This window comes from Gorilla gorilla, chromosome 1, assembly GCF_029281585.2.
Source record: "Gorilla gorilla gorilla isolate KB3781 chromosome 1, NHGRI_mGorGor1-v2.1_pri, whole genome shotgun sequence".
NCBI lineage: Eukaryota > Metazoa > Chordata > Mammalia > Primates > Hominidae > Gorilla > Gorilla gorilla.
Genome location: NC_073224.2, coordinates 131,638,912 through 131,650,923, shown reverse-complemented (window position 1 = coordinate 131,650,923; position 12,012 = coordinate 131,638,912).

Sequence of the window (12,012 nt, the reverse complement as noted above, 5' to 3'; positions counted from 1 at the left end):
TCTTTTTTTATTATTATTATTATACTTTAAGTTTGAGGGTACATGTGCACCATGTGCAGGTTAGTTACATATGTATACGTGTGCCATGCTGGTGTGCTGCACCCATTAACTCGTCATTTAGCATTAGGTATATCTCCTAAAGCTATCCCTCCCCCCTTCCCCCACCCCACAACAGTCCCCAGAGTGTGATGTTCCCCTTCCTGTGTCCATGTGTTCTCATTGTTCAATTCCCACCTATGAGTGAAATATGCAGTGTTTGGTTTTTTGTTCTTGCGATAGTTTACTGAGAATGATGATTTCCAATTTCATCCATGTCCCTGCAAAGGACATGAACTCATCATTTTTTATGGCTGCATAGTATTCCATGGTGTATATCTGCCACATTTTCTTAATCCAGTCTATCATTGTTGGACATTTGGGTTGGTTCCAAGTCTTTGCTATTGTGAATAGTGCCGCAGTAAACATACGTGTGCAAGTGTCTTTATAGCAGCATGATTTATAGTCCTTTGGGTATATACCCAGTAATGGGATGGCTGGGTCAAATGGTATTTCTAGTTCTAGATCCCTGAGGAATCGCCACACTGACTTCCACAAGGGTTGAACTAGTTTACAGTCCCACCAACAGTGTAAAAGTGTTCCTATTTCTCCACATCCTCTCCAGCACCTGTTGTTTCCTGACTTTTTAATGATTGCCATTCTAACTGGTGTGAGATGGTATCTCATTGTGGTTTTGATTTGCACTTCTCTGATGGCCAGTGATGGTGAGCATTTTTTCATGTGTTTTTTGGCTGCATAAATGTCTTCTTTTGAGAAGTGTCTGTTCACGTCCTTCGCCCACTTTTTGACAGGGTTGTTTGTTTTTTTCTTGTAAATTTGTTTGAGTTGATTGTAGATTCTGGATATTAGCCCTTTGTCAGATGAGTAGGTTGCGAAAATTTTCTCCCATTTTGTAGATGCCTGTTCACTCTGACGGTAGTTTCTTTTGCTGTGCAGAAGCTCTTTAGTTTAATTAGATCCGAGCTTCGTTATTTCTTGTCTTCTGCTAGCTCTGCGATTTGTTTGCTCTTGGTTCTCTAGTTCTTTTAGTTGTAATGTTAGGCTGTCAATTTGAGATCTTTCTTGCTTTTTGATGTGGGCATTTAGTGCTATAAATTTCTCTCTTAACACTGCTTTTGCTGCACCCCAGAGATTCTGGTATGTTGTCTCTTTGTTCCCATTGGTTTCAAAGAACTTCCTGATTTCTGACTTAATTTCATTATATACCCAGGAGTCATTCAGGAGCATGTTGTTCAATTTCCATGTAGTCGTGTGGTTTTGAGTGGGCTTCTTAATCTTGAGTTCTAATTTGATTGCACTGTGGTCTTAGAGACTGTTTGTTATTATTTCAGTTCTTTTTGCATTTGATGAGGAGTGTTTTACTTCCAATTATGTGATCAATTTTCGGTTAAGTGCCATGTGACACCAAAAAAAATGTATATTCTGTTGTTTTGGGTGGAGAGTTCTGTAGATATCTATCAGGTCCACTTGGTCTAGAGCTGAGTTCAAGTCTTGAATATATTTGTAAATGTTCTGTCTCAATGATCTGTGTAATATTGACAGTGGGGTATTAAAGTTTCCCACTATTATTGTGTGGGGGTCTAAGTCTCTTTGTAGGTCTTTAAGAACTTGTTTTATGAATCTGGGTGCTCCTGTATTGGGTGCATGTATATTTAGGATAGTTAGCTCTTCCTGTTGAATAGATCCAGTTACCATTATGTAATGCCCTTCTTTGTCTTTTTTGACCTTTGTTGGTTTAAAGTTTTTTCTGTCAGAAACTAGGATTAAAACCCGTTTTTTTTTTTTTCTGCTTTCCATTTGCTTGGTAAATTTTCCTCCATCCCTTAACTTTGAGTCTATGTTCATCTTTGCACATGAGATATGTCTCTTTAATACAGCATACCAATGGGTCTTGTCTTTGTATCCAACTTGCCATTCTGTGACTTTTAATTGTGGGCATTTAGCTCATTTATATTTAAGGTTAATATTGTTATGTGTGAATTTGAACCTGTCATCATGATACTGGCTGGTTAATTTTGCAGACTTGTTAATGTAGTTGTTTCATAATGTCACTGATCTGTGTACTTCAGTGTGTTTTTGTGTGTGATTTTGCTATCCATGTTTAGTACTTCCTTCAGGAGCTCTTGCAAGGCAGGCCTGGTGGTGATGAAATCCCTCAGCATTTTCTTGTCTGAAAAAGATTTTACTTCTCCTTTGCTTATGAAGATTAGTTTGGTCTGATATGAAATTCTGGGTTGGCATTTCTTTTCTTTAAGAATGTTGAATATTGGACCCCAATCTTGTCTGGCTTGTAGAGTTTCTGCTGAGAGGTCCGTTGTTAGTCTGATGGGCTTCCCTTTGTACGTGACCTGGCCTTTCTTTCTGGCTGCCCTTAACATTTTTTCCTGCATTTCAACCTTGGAGAACCTGATGATTATGTGCCTTGGGGTAGATCTTTTTGTGGAGTATCTTACTGGGGTTCTCTGGATTTCCCTAATTTGAATATTGGCTTGTCTTGCTAGGTTGGGGAAGTTCTCCTGGATGATATACTGAAGTGCGTTTTCCAACTCAGTTCCATTCTCCCCAGCTCTTTCAGGTACTCCAATCAGTCATAGGTTCCATCTTTTTACATACTCCCATAGTTCTCATAGGTTTTGTTTGTTCCTTTTCATTCTTTTTTCTCTAATTGTGTCTGCCTGCCTTATTTCAGCAAGATAGTCTTCAAGGTCTGATATCTTCTCTTCCACTTGGTTGTTTTGGCTACGGATGCTTGTGTTTGCATCATAAAGTTCTTGTGCTGTGTTTTTCAGCTTCATCAGGTCATTTATGTTCCTTTCTAAACTGGTTATTTTAGCTAATACCTCCTGTAATCTTTTATCATGGTTCTTAGCTTCTTGCATTGGGTTAGAACATAATCCTTTGGCTCAGTGAAATTCATTATTACCCACTTTCAGAAACCTGCTTCTGTCAGTTCATCAGTCTCAGCTTCAGCCCTGTTCTGTGCCCTTACTGGAGAAGTGTTGAGATCATTTGGAACAAAAAAGGCATTCTGGCTTTTGAAATTTTCAGTGTTTTTGCATTGGTTTTTCCTCATCTTCATGGTTTTGTCTACCTGTGATCTTTGAAGCTGTTGACCTTTGGATGTGGTTTTTGTGGGGTCTTTTGTGTTGATGTTGTTGTTGTTGTTACTTTCTGTTGGTTTTTCTTCTAACAGTCAGGCCTCTCTTCTGCAGGTCTGCTGCGGCTTGCTGGGGGTCCACTCCAGACCCTGTTTGTCTGGGCATCACCAGTGGAGTTTGCAGAACAGCGAAGATTGCTGCTTGCTCCTTCCTCCAGAAGGTTCTTCCCACAGTGGCATCAACCTGATTGATGTCAGCCGGAACTCTCCTGCATGAGGTGTCTGGCGACCCCTGATGGGAAGTCTCACCCAGTCAAGAAGCATGGGATTGGAAGGGGGACCTCCTTACGGAGGCAGACTGACTGTCCCTTAGCAGAGCTGGTGCACTGTACTGGAGGAATAACCCTCCTTGGGATCAGCTGGTCTCTTCAGAGCCAGCAGGCAGGAAAGAGTCTGCTGAACCTCAGACCATGGCCGCCGCTCCCCGGAGGTGCTCTGTCCCAGGGAGATAAGAGTTCTGTCTGTAAGCGCCTGACTGTAGCTACTGGAATTCCTGCAGGGATGCCCTCCCGGTGAGGAGGGATGGCTTCGGGTCCCACCTAGGAAGCAGTCTGGCCACGATCTGCAACAGCCACTTTGCTGCGTTGTAGGGAATTCCTCCCAGTCCAAACCTCCTAGTCTCCTTAGCACTGTCAGGGGAAAACCTCCAACTAAAGCCTCAGTAATGACGGTCGCCCCTCCCCCTGGGAACTGAGTTGTCCCAGGCGGACTCCAGACTGCTGTGCCGGTAGCGGGGATTTCAAGCCAGTGGGTCTTAGCTTGCGGGGTTTCCGTGGGAGTGGGACCCTCTGAGCGAGACCACTTGGCTCCCTGGCTACAGCCCCCTTTCCACAGAAGTGGACATTTCTCCTGCCTCACTGGAGTTCCAGGTGCTGCTGGAGTATGTAAAAACTCCTGCAGCTCAGTGCCTGCCCAAACAGCCGCCGACGGGAGCAGCTGTCATTGGTCTGCCGAGTTTTGTATTTGAGACCCAGGGCACTGGTGGTTGTAGGCTCCCGAGGGGATCTGCTGATCTGTGGATTGCAAAAATCTGTGGGAAAAGCTTAGTACCCTTGGTGGGTAGCACTGTCCCTCACCACTTCCCTTGGCTGGGGAGGGAGGTCCCCCTGCCCTGTGCAGTTCCTGGGTGAAGCAATACCCTGCTTCTTCTCGCTCTCTGTGGGTCATGCCGACCATCTAGTCAGTCCCAGTGAGATGAACTGGGTATCTCAGTTGGAAATGCAGAAATCACCCACCTTCCTCGTTCCTCTCGCTGGCAGCTGCAGACCAGAGCTGCTTCTAGTCGGCCGTCTTGGCTCCTCCCCGCCGAGGTAAGCTTAGTAAGTCTTCTAAATTTGTCCTTGCCATAATGATCAGTGATGATCTGTCTTTTAATAAGTTAAATGCTTTCCAGACTTCAAGACTCTCACCCACATCAAAAATAAAATTATATATCGGCCATATTACCAGGATTTTAGAATGTTGTGTTTTATCCTCTAATTATAGGTCAAATAACTAAGGTAGAAAGGAGTAAAGCAACTTCCATGTATGTAGTGAAGATGTTGGGGGGTCTGGGACTAAAATTCTGCCTTGGGATTCCCAAGAGGTTGGTGATTATGATTTTTGTACTCTTAGAAACAAAATAAAATAACATTCTGTTTTGTTCCTCTGCTTACCCTATTCAGTTCTCTAAACTACAAAATATCTGCTTATCAAAATAAGTTGGAACGTCAATTTGTTGAGCTCAGCAAATGCATTTCCTGAGCCCTTGTGAGTAAAGCTCTGTGCTGGTTACACTGGGTAGCTAGTGATACAGAGGATGAGTAGAGCATTCTTTCCTGAAAAGAGCTTAAGATTTCTGTGCCCAGGTCAGCTTGGGTTGCCTGTAAGTGAGAAAATTGACAGCCAACACCCACAGACTTATTCTGATAAAATGGGAGATGATAATAAATGGTGGGGTTTTTTTCTTTTTCTATTTTTTTTTTTTTTTTTTCGAGATGGTGTCTTGCCATGTTCCCCAGGCTGGTCTTAACTCTTGGGCTCAGGCAGTCTTCTCTCCTTGGCCTCCCACAGTGCTGGGATTACAGCGTGAGCCACACACCTGGCCTTGTGAATGGTGGTTCTGTCAACACTGGGCTTTCAACCTCCCAAGGATTCTGGTCAAACAGCCTCAGGAGAATCTTCTGCAGAGAGTGTCCGCCTGCCAACTGTCAGAGCTGAGTGTCACAGAGTCTTGGCATGGGTCTCCTCCCTCTGTTCCATTTCACAGATTACATGTTGTTAGTAGGAACATCACCAGAAGGAGCATGAGGATGTTCCTTCTAAGAACTAGGAAAGATATAATAATGCTGCTGGATGGGCTATTTTAAAAAAGTAATCAAGGGCCTTCTCAGAAAGTGATTTTAGGAACTATAATGCATAGATGGGATCAATTATAGTGTAAGTACTGAAAAATTATTGCACTGAACAGCACCTAACAGCTTCTGGAGAAAACATATTTCCCAACTGACCCTGATGATGGACTTAAATACCAAAAAACAGAGAGAACCACTAACTTCCATTGTCTTGCAGAAACAGGAGAACCTTAATGCACTTAAAGCTGGAAAAATGTCTCTGCCTCTAAGGCCATGCAGTGAAACAGATTGCATCGTAGGTGACATAGGCAGGGGCAGAATGGAGTTTATGACAATGGCCATAAGATGATGAAAAAAATTATTTGGGGCCTTTGAAGCAGCAGATGAGCTGGCTCAGAGGAAAGTTGCACAACTGTAGAAAAACAAGTTTTGCAAAATTTTTCTCCACTCAGTGGGCACTACATACTTATTCTAGGATTTGCATTCATTCTTTCACAGACTGTTTACTTATTGGCTTGGGCCTACAATGACTTTTCTGAGAGAGGTGAGGGATTAGCACAACAGCACACACACGCTTGAAAGAAATAGTGAATTTCTAATTTTCAGATTTTAGTCTCTGACCTAACCAAAGAATTGACCATTATAGATTTTATCTATTAATAATATTAATGATGCTCACAAAGATGAAGATTTAAGCACATCTTATGATAATAAGAGATGCTTTCAAAAAAAAGAAATGGTAGAACTGTAGTCCAGGGATGTTAATAAAAGTGGCAAATAACATTACATCATCTTTTTTAAAAAAGAAGATGAGGTCTCACTGTGTTGTCCAGGCTCATCTCAAACTCCCAGACTCCAGTGATCCTCCTGCCTCAGCCTCCCAAAGTGCTGGAATCACAAGCTTGAGCCATCACCTTCAGCCCATATCATCTTAACATCCAATAGGAACAGGTAAGAGAAGGAAGAAGGCTGACAACCCAGTGTACAGAATCATATGTAATAATGAAACTGTTGATTGGTTATAAATCAGCAGAATTAAATCTATGTTTATACTGGCCCTTGGGTTCTGTTGCAGAGGCAGAACATGGAGAAATAAAAAAAACTGGAGTAGAAGATAAATTCATTTGAGTAACTAGACTTTATAGACAAACATTTGAGAAACCACCTTTAAAGCTGTTTGTGAGCCATGTTTTACATAATGACAAATGAATGCTTTTGTTTTTTTGTGACAGTCAACTGACCCACTGGGAATGTGACCTTGTGAATCACCCAGGTGAGCAAGCTTAACATGATTGGATATAAACCTAGGTCAATAACTAAAGAGATACTCAAATGTGCTACACGTGTCAATTGTGACATAACAAACCGAAGGCCATTCATTCTCCCTTGAGGGAATGAAGCTGATAGTGCAGGGGACTGCAGATACTCTGCAGAATCAGGGTCCTGATGCTCACATACTGAAGTAAGTGGACTCCTACTTCAGATGTGTAATAGGATCTACTGTCTCCTAAGGCTGAGTATCCCACAAAGAAATCCCCTCAGCCCAACATTATTAGTTATTTTAAAGCTTTTGGTCTCATTTTATAGTAGACCACATCAGAAATAAGACTAGTCAGGATCAGGTACAAACTCATGATAACTTGATAGATATATCATTGAAGACCATCCCAAAGTCTCTGATACTACATAATGCTGGGATAAATTATTGAATACTAAATTTAAAAATAAGGGATAACATTGCAGATAAACAGACACGCACATGGGACGCCTCATCAACTGCATGAGCACTCTTAAGGAAAACCTATTGATGAACATACAGAGCATTTCACATGCATTGGTCCACAAGGTACACACTCTGCCCAGCCTGAAAACTTAATATAGGTTGGGATGTTCCTCTTCCTTGGGCTGATGATAAAGCTCCAAGTAAAATGAAAAAGATTCTTTTCACCTGGTAAATACGCAGGACCCCCCCCCAAAGATATTGTCACTGACAAATGTAACTTCAATCTGAAAAGCATTTGTTTCTAGCAGGATACAACATCAATATACAAAAATCAATTCTATTTTATGTAATTCCAATGCACAATTGAAATGTAAAAAGCAATGCCACTTACAATAGTGTCAAATGTATAAAATGCATAGGGATAAATCTGACTGCAAATTATAAAATGTTTCACAGAGAACATAATGAATACCTAAAAACTAGAGAGAAATTCTTTGTTCATGGGTCAAGAGACTTACTATTGTTGAGGTGTTACTTTTCCCCAATCTGATCTATAAATTCAATGCAATTCCACTCAAAATCTCAGCGAGCATCTTTGGTAGAAAGTGATCAGCTGATTCCAAAATTAATATGAACTAGCATAATCAAAATGCTACTAAAATGAAGAACGAATTTGGAGGACTAGCTCTACCTGATTTAAAGAATTATTATAAAGTTATAGTAATCAAAACAGAATGGTGTTGGGATATGATCTCACACCTGTAATCCTAGCACATTGGGAGGCTGAGGTGGGTGGATTGCCTGAACTCAGGAGTTCGAGACCAGCCTGGGCAACATGGTGAAACCTCGTCTCTACTAAAAGCACAAAAACTTAGCCAGGCATGGTGATGCACTCCCGTAATCCCAACTACTTGGGAGGCTGAGGCACGAGAATCGCTTGAACCCAGGAAGTGATCACACCACTTCACTCCAGCCTGAGTGACAGAATGAGGCTCTGTCTCAAAAAAAAAAAAAGAAAAGAAAAGAAAAAAAGATTGATAAAATAGGAACAAAATACTCAGTCCAAAAATAAACCAATGCATATATGGATAAAAAGATATTTGACAAACATGAAAAAAAAATATTTAAAAATGTATATACTTTCAACAAATGGTAGAGGATTTTCTTTTAACAAATGGATATGACATCTATATGTGTATAAAAATAAGTAAAAAATCAGATTCATGTGTCACTCCATATATAAAAATTAGTGTGTACCAGAGGCTGGGAATGAGAGTGAGGAGAGGGTAGAAGTTGGTTAATGGGTACAAAAATACAGTTAGGTTGGAGGAGTAAGTTCTAGTATTCAATAGGGTAGTAGGGAGACTACTGTTAACAATAATTTATTGTATATTTTTAAAAATAGCTATAATAATTGGAGTGTGTGTAACACAAAGAAAAGATAAAAGTTTGAGGTGATAGATATCCTAATTACCCTGATTTGGTCATTACACATTATATACATTTATCAAATTATCACACATACCCCCAAAAGATGTACAACTACTATACATCAATTAAAACATGAATGAAAAGTAGATCATGAACACATTTATGATGATTGAAATCACATCAAGTATTTTTTCTGAGCCCAATAGTAAGAAACTAAAAATCTACAGAAGGAAAACTGGAAAATTTCACATATACATGGAAATTAAATAACATGCTTTTGAACAGCTGATGGGTCAAAGAACAAATCAAAAGGGAAATTTAAAATATCTTGAGACAAACAAGAATGAAAACAAACATAATGGAACCTCCGGAACCAGCAAAAGCAGCTCTAACAGGCAAGTTTATAACGATAAATGCCTACATTGCCTGGGCACAATGGCTCATGCATGTAATCCCAGCACTTTGGGAGGCCAAGGTAGGCACATCACTTGAGGTCAGGAGTTCAAGACCACCCTCACCAACATGGTGAAACCCCATCTCTACCAAAATGTACAAAAATTAGCCCAGCATGGTGGCACGCACGTGTAATCCCAGCTACTCAGGGAGGCTGAGGCAGGAGAATTGCTTGAACCAAGGAGGTAGAAGTTGCAGTGAGCCAAGATCGTGCCACTGCACTCCAGCCTGTGCAATGGAGTGAGACCCTGGGAAGGAAGGAAAGGAAGGAAGGAAGGAAGGGAGGGAGAGAGGAAGGGAGGGAGGGGAGGGGAGGGGAGGGGAGGGGAGGGAGAGAAAGAGAAAGGGAGAAAAAAGAAAGGAAAGAAAGAAAGAGAAAAAGGAAGGAAGGAAGGAAGAGACCCACATTAAGAAAGAAGGTCTCTAATAAGTAACCTAACATTATACCTCAAATAACTAGGAAAAGAATGAATTAAAGTTATCAAAAGGAAGGAAATAATAAAAATCAAAGCAGGAACAACTCAACCAAAGAATAGAAAAACTAGAAAAATTGACAAAACTGAGTTAATTTTTTGAAAAAATAAAGTTGACAAACTTTTAACTAGACTAAGAAAAAAAGAGAAGAGTCAAATAAATAGCATCAGAAATGAAGTGGAGGTATTTCAGCAGATGTGTCAGAAATAAAAAGTATCATAAGGAACTATTATGAGCAACTATACAGCAACAAATTGGATAACCTAGAGAAAATTGATAAATTCCTAGACACATACAACCTACCCAGATTCAATCAAAAAATAATAGAAAGCCTGAACAGACCAGTAACAAATAAAAAGATTGAAGCAGTAACTATAAACCTCCCAAAAAAAACAAAAGCCAGGACCAGGACTCAGGACCAAATGGCTTCACAGTTGAACTCTACTAAAAATTTTTAAAAAATTAATGCATTTCTTCTTAAGCTCTTCTCAAAGATAGAAGTAGAGAGAATACTTCCAAAATCATTTTATGAGGCCAGCATTACTCTGATACCAAAGCCAAACACACCAGAAGAAAATAAAACTACAGGCTAATATCTCTGATGAACATAGATGCAAAATTCCTCAATAAAATACTACCAACCCAAATTCAACAACACATCAAAAAGAATATATGTCTTAACCAAGTGGAATTTATCCCTGGGCTGTAAGTTTGGTGTAGTATATGCAAATCAATGTGATACAGAATGAAAGATGAAAACCACATGATCACCTCAGTAGCTCCAGAGAAAGCAGTTGACAAACCTTAACATCCTTTCATGAGAAAAACTCTCAACAAATAAGGCATAGATGAAAATTTCTTCAACATCATAAAGGCCACTTATGAGAAGCCCACAGTTAACACGATACTCAATCAAGAAAAACTGAAAGCTTTTCTCTAAGATCCAGTCCAAGTCAAGGATGCCCACTCTCACCACTTGCATTCAACATGGTACTGGAAGTACTAGCAAAAGCAACCAGGAAAGAAAAAGAAATTAAAAGGCATTCAAATTGGAAAGGAAGAAATGAAATTATCACTGTTTGCAGATAATATGATCCTATATGTAGAAACCTCTAAAGACTCTGCAAGAAAACCCTGTTAGAACTAATAAATGAATTCAGTAAAGTTGTAGGATATAAAATCAACTAATAAAAATCAGTTGCATTTCTGTACACCAATAATGACCTATTCAATAAAAAAATTTAAATCCTATTTATGATAATATTAAAAAGAATAAAATCAGCAATAAGTTTAACCAAGGAGGCAAAGATCTATACACTGAAAATTATAAAATGTTGTTAAAAGAAACTGAAGGTACAAATAAATGGAAAGGAATCCCATGTTTATGGTATGGAAGAATAAATATTGTTAAAATGTTCATACTGCCCTAAAGTGATCTACAAATTCAAGGCAATCCCTATCAAAATTCCAATAGCATTTTTCACAGAAATAGAAAAAAAACTCTAAATTTGTATGGATCTGCCAAAAAACCAGAATAGACACAGCAGTCCTGAGGAAGAAAAGCAGAGTTGAAGGGATCATACTAGCTAGTTTCAAATTATATTACAAAGTTATAGTAATCAAAACTGTATGGGACTGGCATTAAAATAGACACATAGACCAGGAACAGAATAGATAGCCCAGAAATAAGCCCAAGTACATAGAGTCAACTACTTTTTGACCATGCCCCCAATAACATACAATGAGGAAAGGATAGTCTCTTCAATAAATGGTGTTGGGAAAACTGGATATCCACATGCAAAAGAATGAAATTGGACTCATATACAAAATACACAAAAATCAACTCAAAATGGATTAAATACTTATGTGTAAGACAAAATCATAAAACTCCAAGAAGAAAACAAAGGGGAAAGACTCCTTGACATTGGTCTTGGCAATGACTTTTGCGGGGTGGGGGTTGGGGGTGCAGGGGGATAGGACACCAAAAGCAATAACAAACAAATGGGACCAGCTGGGCATGGTGGCTCACACCTGTAATCCCAGCACTTTGGAAGGCCGAGGTGGGCAGATCACCTGAGGTCAGGAGGATGAGAACAGCCTGGCCAATATGACGAAGCCCCATCTCTACTGAAAATACAAAAAAATTAGCCAGGCATGGTGGTGGGAGCCTGTAATCCTAGCTATTCGGGAGGCTGAAGCAGGAGAATCGCTTGAACCCAGAAAGTGGAGGTAGCAGTGAGCCAAGATTGCACCACTGCACTCCAGCCTGGGCAACAAGAGCAAAACTCCACCAAAAAAAAAAAAAAAAAAAAAAAAAAAAAAAAAAAAAAAAGGACTACATCAAACCAAATAGCTTCTGCACAGCAAAGGCAACAATCAACAAC